We start from the raw sequence: 14,938 nt of genomic DNA on the forward strand, positions 1-14,938 counted from the left end.
GAAGAAAAAGATCTTATGAATATGATGTTGGAGAATCTACTATTAAGTAAGTATTTAAGAAGATAAAACTAAATGAGTTTGAAGGCAAAAAGAAGACAGGAGAAGATCTAGAAGCATGGCTTAAAGAGCTTGAAGATTTCTTCGCATTGCGGGAATTTTTTAAAGAATCGAAAGCTAAGATTGCGATTCTGCAACTATGCAATGTAGCAAAGCTATGGTGGAAGTCCTATATGCAAACTAGAACTCAAGTTGGCCCTATCACATGGGAGGAGTTTCGTATGCAAGCAAACAAGAGGTATTGTTCTCCTCACTACAATATGGAAAAGAAGATAAAATTCTATAATTTCAAGCAATTTGAAAAGGATAAGCATGATCAATCTGTCAATGACTATAAAGAAAAATTCTTACAACTCTATAAGTATGCTCCTGAAGTGACTGGAGATGCCTTGAAAAGTAAGTTCATTAAAGGACTGAAGAATGACTTGAGATATTAAGTCAGGGATCAAGATGTAATGATTTTCTTAATCAAAGGCAGAGAATTATAAAAAGATGCAAAAATACAACAAAAGAAAAGCAGTAAACTTCTCTAGTCCGCGAATTATTTCCACGGATCATCATTCACAAAGTTCATATTCTACTATCTCAAAGAATAAACCAAGCTAGAATTTCAATAACAATAGAAGCCAGAATACTATGCAAAGAGGGCCTATACAAGGTTCTCAAAAAGTATCAATCCAAAATCAGAATATCTCCAACAATAACAATCAAAAGAAGAGACAGCCTCTTCGATGGCAACAAGATCCAGAATTCCTTGGACAAGTAAGAAGATTGGGACAATGAATTGCTGCGAGGAGTAAGGCCATTGTACTTTCAAATGTCCAAATAAGGGGGTGAACACTTCATTGCAAGCTAAGAAAAGTGAGACGGACATGACAATCGAGGAAGCAGATGAAGAAGGTAAGTGTCTAAATTTGCCTATCATATACATGATTTCTTCTAGTCGACACCTTAGAGCTTTCATTATCAAATTTTTTGGTAAAATTGGCAAACAAACTGTAAACTTTTTTATTGATTCCGGAAACACACATTGCTTTGTGTCACTCAAACTTCTTAAAGATCAAAACCTAAAATTTGATAAAACAATAAAGCAACTGATGGAATTGGCTAATGGGAGAAACCATTTTACAAAGGGCTTGATTCAAAACTTAGCATCCATATTAAACAATAAAACACATAACGAAGATTTTTATGTATTTGATATGGGGAAAAGAGATGTGATAATTCAAATGGATTTGTTAACCAAAAATCATGCCTTGATTGATTGTGAAAAGAGATCTTTAATTTTCAAAGAAAAAGATAACAATTTTCATAAAATTTAGGGAAGAAAGAGAGATTGCAAATCTTTAATCATTTCAGCCACAAAACTTTTGAGGGGAATCAAACAAGGATGTGAGACCTTTTTAATCTTTTCTAGCGAGTTGAAGTTGGAGGAGCCAAGAGGAATCCTAAATACATAGAGAAATTGTTAAATGACTACAATGATGTTTTTTTTAATGATCTACTAGGTATGTCTCCTCCTAGATCAATTGACTATGCTATAGAGTTGTATCCAGCAATAGAACCCTATCTAGAGCGCTTATCGGTTCAATATAAAAGAGCTGAAGGAGCTTAAACTACAACTTGATGATCTCTTGAAAAAGGGATTTATCAGACCCAATATATCTCCTTGGGGTGCTCCTATATTATTCTAAAACAAGAAGGATGGGACATATAGACATTGTATTGATTACAAAGGTCTTAATAAGTAAACCATAAAGAACAAATATCCGCTTCCACACATTGATGACTTATTGAGCCAATTGAGCAATGAAAAGGTGTTTTTAAATAAAGACTTACAATTGGGTTACCACTAAATCCATATAAAGTTTAAGGATATTTCAAAGCCTGCTTTTCGAACTAGATATGGTCATTACGAATTCACAGTTCTAGCTTTTGGACTCGTGTTTGATAAAGAACATTTTTCATCCACATCTTAATGAACTCATTCTTGCATTCTTGGATTATATATTTGTATATTTTAAAAATCATTAGAAACATGATATATACATCTTAGAAAAACTCTTCAAATTATGAGGGAACATAAACTTTATGCAAAACAAAGTAAACGTTTCTTTGCAAAAGATAAACTTGTTTATTTAGAAAGAGTTATTTCTAAAGAGGGAATTCATATAGATCCAAGGATGGTAAAGACTATTGTTGATTGGCCTATACCAAACTGTGTGAAAGATGTAAGAAGCTTCTTAGGATTAGCTCAATATGAGAGAACTCATATTCAAGATTTTTCTAAGATAGCTAGTCCTTTGATTGAATTGACTAAGAAAACTAGACCTTTTGTTTGGTCACATGCATGTTAGAAAGCCTTTGAAACATTGAAATGAAAAGTGGCTGAAAATTATACATTGAAAATTCCTAAGATGGGAAAACCTTTTGTATTATCTTATGAAGCCAATGGGGAGAAATTAGGATGTGTAGTGACACAAGAGAGAAGAGTAGTGCCTTATGAATCTCGAAAATTCAAGAGACATGAGATGAACTATCCTATACATGACTTAGAACTTGCTATTGTAGTTCATGCTCTAAAACATTAGAGACATTTCTTACTTCGTGTAAAATTTGAGTTAAGAACTCATCATCAAAGTCTAAAATATATTTTCACTCAATCTTTGTTAAATAACAGAGAAAAGAGATGGTTGTAATTGCTATGTGAATGTAAATTTGATATCAAACATGTATCTCGAAAGAAAAACAAAGTTGTTGATGCTTTAAGTCGTAGACCTATGTGTAATAGTTTGTCTATTATACAAACTGACTTGATTGATGATATGCAGCTTAAAGTGCAAGATGATCCATGTATTCTAAAATTTTATTGTTCTTAAATAAAAATTTAAAATATATATATAATGGAAAGTTTCAAATGCTTAAGGAAAATCTTTATTATCTGAATCGTTTGTCTATTCCTACTGTTTCAAAATTCAAGAAAGAAATTCTTAAGAAATATTGTAATTTGCCTTTCTCTACTTATCTTGGATTTTCAAAGACTTACAACAAAGTCAAGAACTCGTTTTTTAGACCAGGGATGAAGAAGAACATTAAAACATAGTGAAGAAACGTTTGGAGTGCCAACAAGTAAAAGTTGAACCGAAATGTATGCCTAATGAAATGCAACCATTCGATATACCTATCCAAAAGTGAGAATCCATATCTATGGACTTTATCACTAAGTTGCTTGTTGCTAGGGGAGGGTATGACACTATCTTTGTGGTAGTGGATAGACTCACAAAAATTGTATATTTCTTTCCCATGAAAAAGATTGACATGGCTTTAAATGTAGCTAAATTGTTTGTAAAAAATATTGTGTTTGCATGGTAGATCCGTAAGTATTGTTTCTGATAGAGATTTAAAATTTACATCTAACTTTTAGAAAGCCACATTTAAAGCCATTGGAACTAAATTAAAGATGAATACTGCATTTCATCCACAGATTGATGGAGAGACAGAGAGAGTGAATTGGGTTTAGAAGACATGCTTAGAATATATGTAAATGAAAAACAAAACAACTAGACTGAATATTTGACCTTAATTAAATTTGCATACAACAGTTCATGGCCTGAATCGATTAAAATGTCTCCGTTTGAAGCAATGTATAGTTGTGACTATGTGACTATGTGAATATTGTTCATTTTTCTTATGCTTCAGCCGTCAAACTAACTTGTTTCTTGGGAAATATAAAAGGTTATCTCTACGTTTTGAAGGCCCATCCTATTCAAAATTCTAAAGAAAATTGGTTCACTTGCATATAAACTCGAATTGTCATCTCATGTCGAGGTTTATATTGTTTTTCAAGTGGGTTTATTGAAAAAGTATGTTGCTAACTCTGATCATCTTTTGTAGGACAAGTTTAGATTACAAGAAGATGAAACATTGAAGGTTAAACTAGAATTAGTATTAGATCGTAAAGTCAGACATCTTAGTGGTAGAGATATTGTGGGAGTGTTGGTAAGATGGGGTACATATCCTATAGAGGATGTAACTTGGGTTCATCTAGATAGTTTGCAACAAGAATATCCATCTTTCCAACTCTGAACACAAAGTTTTTGAAAAAAGAAAAGAATGAGATATGCCCTAATAAAGCCATATTGAACTTTTTTTTGACTTGTGTAGATAAATGTTTAGAAATGATTTTTAGGTCATTTTAAGTGTTTTAATAAACTTTGGTTATGGCAACTTTTTGGTCAAATTTTTTCTAACTTTTAGGCATAATACCTATTTTAGATGCTAATTTGTAATCAAATGGAGCAGAATTTGGTCAAAGTTTCTCTCACAAAGTTCAAAGAGGAGATCAAGGAGAATATTTTGTCATCTCAGAGGCTCGGTCCAATTCTTCACCATTTTGGAGATATGAGCCTTCAAAAATGAAAAAAAAAAATTCAACACTTTTTTTAAAAACATATCGTGCTTTTTGTGCTTTCTTTTTGTTTTTGACAAGTTTGCGTACGAGTGATGATTTAGAAGAATTGTGTCAATTTTGGCACACGCTTCTCTTAGAAAACGCGACATTCTTGGAAAGGCCAATTCTGGACGTGCGAAGTTGTTTTGGCAAAAAAGCTGAACAAACAGTTATCTTCATCTTCTTCTTCTTCCAAAAATTCAAGATTAAGCCTGTGAATGTGATTGCGATTGTAATTGAGATTATCAGCGAGAGTGAGATTGTGATTCTTTCATGTACATAAAATCAGCTCAAGGGTGGTCGAGAGCTTTGAGCTCCTCATCAGAGTACAATTTCTAATTGTGATATTTGATGCTCCTCTGTTTCCTTCAAACTATAATACAGATTTCCCTTTTTATCTTTTTATTTGCATCTCTCTATCGAAAATTGAATTGATTTTTATCAAAGTGTGACTCGTCGTGTTGTACATCTACATCAGTGTTTATATAAACACAGCCCACTAGGTGGTGGCAACAATTTCCGGGCCCGGGTGATAGACCTCCACAATCAAACACAACTGTGGTGGAGCAAGCGACAGCATACTGATCAATGTTTTGTCCTTCTACATCTTTCTATATGCAAGAAACAATCTTCTCCCATCAGACAAACCTTCTACAATTAGATCTTCCTCTCTTATAGCCGATTCCTTCTGCTTTAGGGACTATATATAGCCAAACACGAGTTTTTTTCAATGGGTGTTTGTTGAAGAGAAAGATGTCTTACCAAATTACAAGCTTTGATGACTCAAAAGGAGAAAGTTCTTTCCAGACACTCTTCTACAAGGAGAGGTGATCATCACGGGCATCATCGAACGATAGGAGTCTCCTATTCGCACCTATCCCCCTTCTATTTGTTAAGAAACCCTTCACCCACAATTTTGCGTTTTGCATTTTGTGTTTAGGATTTCAAAGTGGACAGCCCCAAAAAGGAACTTGGCACCCACATTGGGACACCACCCTAGACAGCTGGCACCCGAAGGAACAATCTCTTGCCTATTTATAGGCTACCTCTGTCACTCATTCTTTACAGCTGATTCATTCAGTCCGTCACCTCTTGTCTCTAGCCTCTCCAGTACCCTCACACTCCTTCAGGAGGACATTGCGGTTCATGGTTCGTGGCTATCTTCATCGTCTTCCTTGTGCTGCAACACCCTTGTTCCCTTGTATCACATTCACTCCATTATTCAAATCTTCGTCCTTCCATTCATCAGAGTTTCTTCTCTCTTCTCTTCTCTTCTATCTCACTGGTACGTCATCTTTTGACATGGTATCAGAGTTGGATCTGCTCAAACAACGGCAAAGATCCTCTACTCCACTAAAAGGCAAAGACCGGTGGCAGATTCTGTATCCACTTCTCTATTGGGAATAAAGGCCTTGTGCTTTTAAATGTGCTCAAGTGTGAACACACCCTTCGCACTTGTACTTACACATATATATCTATCTAAAAACCTAAAGGTACTCTCTCGTCATTGTACCTAAAAACATGCTCTCTCTACGCTACTCTCTCTCACTCTCTACGCTACTCTCTCTCACTCTCTCTGTCTCTCACTATGCATAACGACAGTCTGTCTCGATCTTCGTGCCTAACCGGTCCCTACAAACTGGTATTAGAGCGTAAGGTGCTGCAAACGATCGTTAGGCTGAGGTAGAAGACCAGCATGGTGACGAGACAGCTCAAAGACGAGCAGGAGAGTCGTAGACAGGCTCGTGTGCTAGAGACACAGTTGACAAGTGCAGGCCTGCAATATCGTAGCGTGGCGGATTGACAACCAACTGACGGGCAACTCCAGCAAACGTGACGTGTGGCCAGTGGGCAGTAGTCGGTGGATTGGGCAACATAGGGACAGCAGCCGGTGCGTGGCGAGCAGCAGCCGACGGGCGCGCTGCACGGTGGGACAGGTCTCATGCGTCACGCGACAGCGGTCTGGGAGGCGACATGACCAGTCACGGATAGTGGTCGGGCAGGTCAACGGGGCATGTATACTATTTAAATTGTATTTCTTCAAAATCTCCTTTGAATTTGCCTCCTCTCCTCCTGGTATTCGCGAGTGCACATGCAATGTGCAAATCTGTGCAGATTTAGGCCCAGAAACTTCGGGCTTTTCCCAAATTTGGGGATTGTGATGCAAGACAAACAAATCTACCTCGTAAATTACAGGAATTTGTGACATTTTGTCCTCGAGATTTGGGGCTTTTCATGTACATGTACAAATTGGGCTGAAATTAACCCAATTTCTCGACATTGAGGCACATTGGACCCCGTGCAATTCGGGGCTTTTGCAATTTGGGCAAAATCTGTGCAGCATTTGGTCATTTTATGTACATGCAGGTTAAATTCCATGCAATTTGGACATCAACACTTGCTAAAATTTGGGGATTTTGCAGAAATTTCCCTATTTTGGCAAAATTGGCCTATTCTATGCATGACAGAGAAAATGCAGATGTGTGCTTGATGCTTTGAGCACAAAATTTTGGGGCTTTTAATCGTTCGTGTCAAATTTTATGCCTGTGGGTACATGTACAACAGAAATTGCAGCTGAAATTTTGGGATTCCTCATATAATGTGATGCATATGCCCTTGGAACAGTTGTAATCAGTTGGATAATGCTGCACCACATGGTTTGGTGTGTCTGAAAATTTAATTACAAATCTGAAATCTGTGCTTCTACATGGTCATTTATTGCTGATTGGTACTTGTTTGTACCTTGGTCACTTGGGTGACAATTTGGGCCTGCATTTGCTAGTTTTTTTTGTCACATTTGGGCTGAAAATCATAGCTGGCAGCAATGACAGTAGTAATCTGATGCAATAAAGAAGCTTGAAGGCACACATAACTTTGTAGTTTGGCAAAAGCAGTGCTACAATATCCTGTTACAAAAGAAGCAGGCAAAGCCAATCAAAACCAAAGGGGCAAAGCCCACGGACATGGAACAGGAAGATTGGGATGAGTTAAATGAGCTTGCACACTCAACCATAGAGCTATCGATTTCTGATGCCTTGCTCTTCAACATTGAAGGTTTGGATTCTGCATATGCTATATGGACTAGACTGGAAGAACTGTATGCACAAAAGAGTGCTGCAAGCAAAGTGTATTGGCGAAAAAAGCTTATGGATTTGCGTATGAAAGAGGGTACAGCAATGTCTACTCACTTGAGTGAGTTTAACTCAATTTTCAGCCAGCTGGTTGCCTTGAAGTTCATGATTGATGAGGAATTTAAGGCTACTTTCTTGCTTTGCACTCTACCAGAGAGTTGGGATACATTCAGGACTGCTATGAGCAATTCTAATGTAATCCTTTTGTATGCTGATGTAGAGAGTGCTCTACTCATGGAAGAAATGAATCAGCAGAACAATGCATCCAATAAGTCTTCTAGTGCTTTGCATACTAGGGGCTAATCACAGCAAAAGGGCAAATATGATAGCAAGGGACGCAATAAATCACGTGGCAAAGATGTTGAATGTCATCATTGTGGCAAGAAGGGTCACTTTAGACGTGATTGCTACAAATTAAAAAAAGAGAAAGGAAAAGGCAAGAAGATAGATGATAGCAAGGAAGAGAAGAAGGGCAGTCAACCTAAGAAAAGCAGTGTAAAAATTAAAGAGGTGAATGTAGTCACTCATGACAGTGACAGTGGGAGTGGCATACTCTTTGTCTCTTCACACTTCGGTGCACATGCTTTACTTGCAGATACAGATGATCACATGCATACCTGGATTCTCAATTCAAGTGTTTCCTTTCATGTCACCCCTCATCGTGAGTGGTTCTCCGCCTATACAGGGGGTCGACATGGTGTTGTCTATCTTGGGGACAACTATGCATGTGAGATTGCAGGTATTAACACTGTGCAGTTACAGTTTCAACATGGCTTTGTCTTTACACTTGAGCATGTACGGCATGTACCTCAGCTCAAGAAAAGCTTGATTAACATAGGGCAGCTAGATAATAATGGCTTTCATACCACCTTTGGTGATGGAAAATGGAAGATCTGTAAGGGATCTAGGGTTATTGCCAGAGGTTGCAAGAGTGATACTTTGTATCCACTTCATATATCTAGTGTGCGTAACCATATTATTTCCGTGACCGAGCAGCGAAGCGTTTCTTTGTGGCATGGCCGGTTTGGACACATGAGTCAAACAAAAATGAAAGTGCTTTATCGTTTGGTTACTTGCCTTGTCTTCGTTATGCTGATTTTGAGCATTGTGGTCATTGTATTTATGGAAAACATGCATAGACGTCTCATAAAAAGTCTCTTTCTTTGAAATCTTCTCCTCTAGAGTTAATACATTCGGATGTATATGTATGTCAAATGCCAAGATTATCTTTAGGGAGAAAGAAATATTTTGTCACCTTTGTCGATGATGCTACACGGAAGGTATAGGTTTACCCCATTCGTAGCAAGGACGAAGTGCTTGATAAGTTTAAAAATTTCTTGGCTTTGGCTGAAAATCAGACAGATAAGATACTTAAGTGTTTTCGCTCTAATAATGGTAGGGAATATATGTCCAAGGCCTTTCAGGCATTTTGTGACAACAAAGAGATAAAGAGGAAACTCACTGCCCCTCATAATCCGCCCCAAAATGGAGTTGCAAAGCATATGAATCAGACCATACAAGATAAGGTCTGTACGATGCTGTCTCATGCCGCATTACCCCATTGCTTTTAGGCAGAGGCTGTTATGACAGTCGTTCACTTGATTAATCGGTCACCAAACAAGTCTTTGGGGGGGGGGGGGGGGGGGATTCCCCAAGAAGCGTGGTCGGACAAGCCACCTTCATATGCTCATCTAAAAGTGTTTGGCTGTGAGGCTTTTGTGCACATTCGTAAAGAAAAACGCAATAAACTTAGCCAAAGTCCTCTAAATGCATTTTCCTAGAATATGGTGACGAGGGTGAAATGGGGTATAAATTGTGGGATCCCGAGAAAAGGAAAGTAGTACGCAGCAATGACGTTATCTTCTGAGAAGATTGCATGCACAAACAGCCCGAAAAGACTGAGGAGGTCCGTAAGGTTGTATTCCGAGAAGAAATACCTTTTGGACAGCCAAATGTGCCCGTTGTATAGCAGCAAATGCCTACTGTAAATGAACCTGTAAATGCTGCTATTACCCATGAAAATGAGCCATTACATGTGCACGAACAACCAAGACAGCAAGCTGTTAATGCTGATTTGCAGACTGAAATACCAAGATAGCATGCTGAAAATGGAAATTTGCAGGAACAGCCAACAAACAATGACCATAGGGTTAGGAGATCATCTAGGGCTACTAGATAACCTGACAGATTTGTTCCTAGTGCAATTAATGTGGCTAATTATGTCATGTTGACAGACTGTGGTGAATTGTCTTGCTTCAAGGAAACAATGGACAGACAGGACAGCAAGAAATTGTATAAAGCCATGCTGTCAGAGATAGAATCTCTTGAAAAAAAATGGCACTTGGAACCTGGTGCAATTGCCTAAAGGGCAGAAAACCCTTCCATGCAAATGGGTTTACAAGATGGTCATCACTTCTAGTTCCTCACCAAAGTACAAAGCAAGATTGGTTGCAAAGGGGTACAAGCAAGAGCATGGAATTGACTTTGATGAGATTTTCTCTCCTATAGTCAAGATGGCTACATTGAGAACCATTTTGGGCTTGGTTGCAGTTGAGGATATGGAGCTCATACAGATGGATGTAAAGACTACGTTTTTACATGGTGATCTGCATTAAGATATATATATGCAGCAGCCTGAAGGGTTTGTTAAACAAGGGAAGGAAAAAATGGTATGTAAACTCAAAAGGAGTTTGTATGGGCTGAAACAAGCACCAAGAGAATGGTATCATAAGTTTGATACATTCATGCAGTCCCAAGGTCTTCATAGAAGTCAAGTGGATCACTGCTTGCACACCAAGAAGGCAGCAGATGGCAGCCTAATTATCTTGGTTTTATATGTTGATGACATGTTGATTGCTGGCAAGGATACTCATGCCTTGGATTCATTGAAGCAAAGTCTTCATGGCAGCTTTGACATGAAGGATCTTGGTGATGCAAATCACATTCTTGGCGAAAACTCAGAGATAGATCAAAAGGCTTACTCTATCTATCTCAGCAAGAGTATATCTCCAAAGTTTTGCAACATTTCAATATGGAGGGGGGAAAAACAATTGGGATTCCATTGTCTCCATATGTGAAACTTAGTGCAAAGGACAGCCCTACATCTAATGATGAGAAGGCTAAAATGGCCAAGATACCATATGCTTCAGCTGTTGGCAGTTTGATGTATGCTATGGTTGCTACACGTCCTGGCATTGCCTTTGCAGTAGGAGTGGTTAGCAAATACATGGGAACCCCTGGCAAGAAGCATTGGAATGCAGTGAAAGGTATTATGAGATACCTCAAAGGCACAAAGGAGTTGTGCATCTGCTTTGGAAAGCACAACTTTCACAAGAGGAGCAGTCTCTTGGATCTCCAAGCTGCAAAAGAGTGTTGCATTGTCTACTATAGAGGCAGAGTATGTGGCTGCCACTGAGACATGCAAGGAGGCTTTATGGCTTTCACGTCTGGTAGGAGAGCTTGGCATCTCAGAGTTACATGTTCTCCATTGTGATACTCGGAGTGCTATCATGCTAGCATGGAATCCTGTCTTTCATGCAAAGACAAAGCACATACAAGTGAAGTACCACTTCATTAGAGATGTACTTGACAGCAAGAGCATTGAGCTTGTCAAAGTGCATACAGATGATAATCCTGCAGACCTTCTCACGAAGGGTCTTCCAGTATAGAAGTTTGCTCATTGCCGACAGATGATTGGAGTTGGATAGATATATGTATTTTAGCTTTGTATATACCTAGACTTAGCTGATTCTTTTCTCCTCTTCAGGCACATTGCCTTTAGATGGGAGGTGTTGGGAATAAAGGCCTCGTGCCTTTAAATGTGCTCGGGTGTGAACACACCCTTAGCACTTGTACTTACACATATATATCTATCTAAAAACCTAAAGGTACTCTCGTCATTGTACCTAAAAACGTGCTCACTCTCTGCTCTGCTCTCTTTTACTCTCTCTGTCTCTCACTACGCGTAACGACAGTCTGTCTCGATCTCCGTGCCTAACCGGTCCCTATAAACGTTGTTGGGAATAAAGGCCTCGTGCCTTTAAATGTGCTCGGGTGTGAACACACCCTTAGCACTTGTACTTACACATATATATCTATCTAAAAACCTAAAAGTACTCTCTCGTCATTGTACCTAAAAACTTTCAGCCCTTCCACTGCCCTCTAAGCCCTTAAGGTAGACATTGCAATTCATGGTTCGTGGCTGTCCGCTTCCTTCTTCAGCAAGGCACACTGATACCCATGGCTTCTTTACCAACAGATGACCAATCTACTGGGTGCTCCTATTGTGGCATTACCGAACACACCATTGATGCTTGCCGACTTTGACCTTTGCTCCCCACCTCCGCCCAGAGTATATGTGTCTCCCACTTGGCACTACCTTTGCCATCTCTCCTTTCTAGGCCACAGAGATCATTCTGCATCGGCTATCAGAGTACTATGCTTAAGGCAATAAGACACATCCGATGCACACTAAGTCCTTTCAAGCACATGGAGAATCGATTGGTGCTATGACCTCCTGGAGATCATCCCAATGCCAATGGCAGTCTTCTCCCACCTATTTTCGGGTACAGTGGCTACCACGGCCTGCAGTTTTGCAGTCCACTCTATCGAGAGACAGTGATTGTTTGATATCGTCTCCTCGTTAGTCCTCTCCTTCAAGAGATAGTGACTACTCGACTCCATCCTCTTCTTCGGCTTCCCGATCCACTCCATTGAGAAGTAGTGACTGTTGCCCACTCATTGCTCAAACTAAGCCCTATCCTTCACCCTCGCCTACTCAAGTTCGAGAGGCCACCTCTGGGAGTTCTTCACCACCCCAAATACCTTCTTCGGCATGACCAGTGACACTTCTTTCATCCTCACACATTTCGAAGTCAGTGATCGATAAGTTTTTGGATTCCCTATCTACCTCAAAGAGGGATTCAAAGGGGGATAATCTTTCTTTGCCCTCTGAGGGGGCATCTACACCTGCTACAACTTGAGAGGGGGCTCCTATTCCTCCAATTTCAAAGGGGATCCCCACCCACCGCTCAATCCTTCGCACACCCAGGCAAAGGCCTTTTACCTTCTTCTTCTACCCTTGGATGGGGTGGCTTCCTTCCAGGGGTCATCTCACCTATTGATACCCAGGATCTCGAGGATCTACTAGTCGCGACTTGGTGACAAGGCCCTGTATTCCTTCTTGCATGGATACACGGAGCTAGTGGCTTCTCTCCCAAGGTTGAGTTTCAAGTTTTCCAATTCACTCTGTCTATTGTTCTTTACTGCAGATTACCTTTCAGGTGGAAATCTTGGATCTTAGAGATCCTCTACACCTTCTTCCTCCTCTTCTTCTTGCCTTGGTCACTCAGTCAATATGGACCCAACTCTCAAGATCGAGTACGGGCATATCCTTATGGTTCTCGGCACCACACAAAGCCCGACATTCCTCCTATACATTGCATGTTTTCATCGTCTTTGTACTAGGACGCTTGGGCAAGTGAACAATTTTCCCAAGGGACATTGTTCAAGTGGCACCTGCTACATGAGCATTCTTCAGCATGTAGCATTCCATCTCCATCTCACTCTTCTCTTGTTCCCCTTTTTGGGCCTAGGAGGGAGTGTTGAGAAACCCTTCACCCGCAGTTCTGCATTTTGTGTTTAGGGTTTCACAATGGACAATCCCAAAAAGAGGGTTGGATACCATCCTTGATACCCTTGGTGTAGGTGCTTGTTCTACCTTCCTTACCCAAAGAAAACAAACTAGATGGTTCAAACTATTCGTAGTGGTCATGTAAGGTGGAATGCATACTCAATACCTTTGACCTTTGGAAGCTAGTTTCTAACTCTATTCCCCGTCGTAAGGAGGATACAATAGATGGGACTTCTATGGACCGTGCAACTATATGGGATCAACTCAACTCTAGAGTCACATCCTCTCTTTATGAGTTTGCAAGATTCTCTCCTTGTGCATGTTCGCAAGTTGAAGACTGCAGTAGAAGTATAGAGGAAGCTTGCATCTTTATATCAACACAAGATGTTTTTCCACAAGATTTTCCTCGAGAAGATGTTGCACATGCTCAATATTGACGACTCCTCTTCCATGAAGGAGCACATCACTAAGATGGAGGACATGAGAAATGAGCTTGCCTCTCTTGGTCAAACGATATTCTCTAAAGACATGGCTATGGTTCTTTTAACTCAGCTGTTATCTCCTCGGTTCGATGTATTCTATGCCAACCTTATTATATCAAGGACCCACGAGACTCTCTTATGGGAGGAGCTTTCATTGCTTGTCTTGGAGCATGACAAGCAACTCAGAGAGGTTAGGGCCAATGATTCTGGCTCCACCAAGGTATTTATTGCATGTATAGGTGGAGGAAAGAAGAGGAAGAAGAATGCCAAGAAGAAGAAGTAGGAGGACAAAAAGAATGAGGAGAAGAAGCCCAAGAGCCCAAATTGTGAAGAGGGCACTCATGCCAAGAAGAAGTGCTGGTAGAAGTACCCCCATTTTAAGTTGAAGAAGATTAGAAGAATTCAAAGGCCACCCCAACCATGACAAAGTCTATCTTTATGCATATTTTTGTTGTGAGAGTGCCCAACAAAAGAGAAACACGAACACAGTGAGAAGCATAGAGAGAGAGGGGAGAAGCTGAGGATGAACGAAGAATACTGCACTGACAGAAGAAAAATGTTGATACAATGATAATTGACTAATCAATCCATGCACACAGCCCAAAGCGTCAGTAAAGGGAAGACTAAAGACTAAAGAGTGTGTTTGTCTACCGTGTGTCTGTGTGTGGGAGAGAGGGGGGGTGTGTGAGGGGGCTATAAATGGCCAAATCCCAAGCAAATTTGAGCGACTTGCTCTTGTAGGGGCCATAAATATTGGAAGACTAATATTTAATACTGGTCATTGAAGAAAAAATGTCACAAAAAATAAGGGTGACCCCAAAAAAATCCTAGATAACAATAACAGTGTCCAACAAGTATAGATAGACTATGGAAAGCAATAACTAGTCTAAGAATGTACACAAGAAGCTGAAAATTTTAAAAAAGTGCACCTAAACTGCCAGAGCTTCTATGTCTTCGTCAAACTCTAGCAAAAGCTCACAACTAAGAGATGACACACTAGCATAACTAACATAAGCAGGCTAACATTTGCCGAGGAAGATACAACTCTTGCTTCTTCCGCATAGGAGAAGCCTCGGCTCGTGGATAGCACTCCACTACCCACATGACCTATAGACAGGATTGGCTTCAAGACATGCGTTCCAGAGGGGGCACAATCACCATTGGTGACAATTTTATTGTTTCTCTT

The 14,938-nt window shown here is 39.8% G+C and overlaps 1 protein-coding gene across 1 annotated transcript in view; it reads right to left on the reverse strand.

The window, feature by feature from the left end:
- Positions 1-14,938, reverse strand: part of SWP (RNA polymerase II transcription mediator) — a 69,332-nt gene that overhangs the window by 37,968 nt on the left and 16,426 nt on the right. The gene's annotated exons all lie outside the window — the stretch shown is intronic.

Source organism: Lygodium microphyllum, chromosome 7 (genome assembly GCF_053477565.2).
Source record: "Lygodium microphyllum isolate KBCC chromosome 7, Lygodium_microphyllum_v1.1.10, whole genome shotgun sequence".
Taxonomy (NCBI): Eukaryota; Viridiplantae; Streptophyta; class Polypodiopsida; order Schizaeales; family Lygodiaceae; genus Lygodium; species Lygodium microphyllum.